We start from the raw sequence: 2,245 nt of genomic DNA, 5'->3' as shown, positions 1-2,245 counted from the left end.
AAATCCTATTATATACATACATTGACAGAGCGTATATAAAAAGACCACCGAGGATTCTTCATACCAATAAATCATGAAATTTCTTAATTTCATTGTGGCTCTGTTCGTCGTGCTTTGCGTCGCTGGCTTAGGCCAGGGTAAGTAAAAATTCAATTCTCCATGAAATTATTAAAATTCCACTGAAAGTCCATTTTGCTTCGCGTCGCAATTTTGCCGAAACCTTTTTATTAAATATGATTTTTCAAAGAATAAATTATTATTTAAAAAACGGCCGATATTCTAAATTACAATTATATTGAAAAAAAAAAAAATATAAAAATATATAAATATATAAATGTAAGGATATACATATATTTATGTATATATATCAAGTCCATATCCTCTTTATATATATTCCGCCTAGAGGACTTTGGGGTCATCGTCAGCGGACTGGTTCTATGACCAAAGCATGACATGTAGTAGCACAGGTTCAAGTCCTGAAGCTGAAAAATTTTTTGTCGTCGGAAAACGAACTGATAGCCTGCGGAGTTTAGTTATAAGTTAACTAGAGGAAAGTGCGGGTAGGGAATTAAGTTAGGGTACCGCGTAGATACTGAAAAGAATCGGTAAAGACCTATTAAGATCATACGATTTGACACCACCGAATTTATCTATCATCATTATTTAAAAAAATTATAAAAATAATAGAGCTACTCAGAAGAAAAATAATTATTTCTATATTACTGTGTGGTATTAGTTTCAGTATAATAAACTAGACAATTTCATTCAGATTGATATCTGACAGATTTACCAATTTGTTCAACAGAGAAATAGTAAACATTGGACTAGCTCCCATAAATATGGTATATGGTACCCGTTACCGGATGTTTAATAGTTGCTACGATATTTTTGGAATATAAATGCTTCGTGCCTTTTATGTTTGCCTATTCCACGACATTGTTGTAAAATTTATGATGTCAAATGTCTGTAAATGTATTTGTATTCTTTTCTACAGCTGGTCGCCACAAGAAGCCACATACAACGTGTTTCGATAGGTGCAGAAATATGGGCTGTAAGCTTTACAGAGACCACATCACCTCTTGTACATGCATGTAAGTTATTAAAAATCAAGCTCTCACACGGAGAAAAGACCCATGGTAGAGAAACCTATATGAATATTCACTATCTCAGTATTACTATGTTATGGTAATTATTGGATTATGGACAGCAATTAGTAAATAATAAAAATAATTAGGCTTAGACGTTAACTTTTATTAAACGCACTCAGAAGGTATATCTTTCTCCTATGACCTCTGCAGTTCTACTGACTCATAGCAGCCAAAGTTTTCACACTCTGGACCCATTTTACAAAAGGCCCTTGTTCATTCATCTCTCTCTATTTCTGTTTCAATAAACTGTTCTCCTTATCCTGATGTTCTAAGAAAAATTATAAAATAATTATATGAGCCAAAGCAGCTATGGGATAACTATTCATTTTTCTGGACCCATACCAAGTGCTCTCAATAGTAATGATTTCTCTTTGTTGTACTAACGATTACCATACGGCTGGGTAGGATTGTTTATTATAATGGACTCGATACGAGCTGAGAAATCTTTTCCAATACACCTGTGGTAAAATGTCCCATATTCTAATAATCTCTACCATTCACTTTTCTCCGTGACAATTCATTCAATAATTTAAAACAAAATCTACTTATTCTAGAGATGAGCTCACTCGCGAACTGATATCAGTGCAGAATCCGTGAGCAGAGGATTGTCATATCCTGATCAAAATGAAAAATAAAAATTCAAGGTTCCTACAATGTTTTTTCGTATCAAGTCTTTGTGATGAAAAATATTGAATTCTCAGTGTACCATTTGTATTTGGATAATAAATATTTACTGTACTCCTTCCTCATGTGATACCTAGATGTCTGACCTAGAAATTTCATAGGTTTTAGTCACGTAGAACATTACATAATACTGTCATACACAATAAAATTGTTAAGTCAAACAAGTTTTTAGTATGTAACATTCTCGCTACATTTACAAGTGGTATATAAAGAAACCACTAAGAATTCTTCCCGCCAATAAACTATGAAATTTTTTGACTACATTGTTGTTCTATTTGTCGTGTTTTGCGTCGCTGGCTTAGGCCAGGGTAAGTAAAAATTTAATTATTTATAAAAGTATTTGATCTCCACTAAGGATTCATCCTATCTACCGTTTCCATTTCGCCAAGACCTTTCTGTTAAGTTTGAATGTT

The sequence above is a fragment of the Fopius arisanus genome, unplaced genomic scaffold (assembly GCF_000806365.1).
Source record: "Fopius arisanus strain USDA-PBARC FA_bdor unplaced genomic scaffold, ASM80636v1 scaffold00012, whole genome shotgun sequence".
In the NCBI taxonomy this organism is placed as follows: domain Eukaryota; kingdom Metazoa; phylum Arthropoda; class Insecta; order Hymenoptera; family Braconidae; genus Fopius; species Fopius arisanus.
This window is presented reverse-complemented; position numbering follows the sequence as displayed.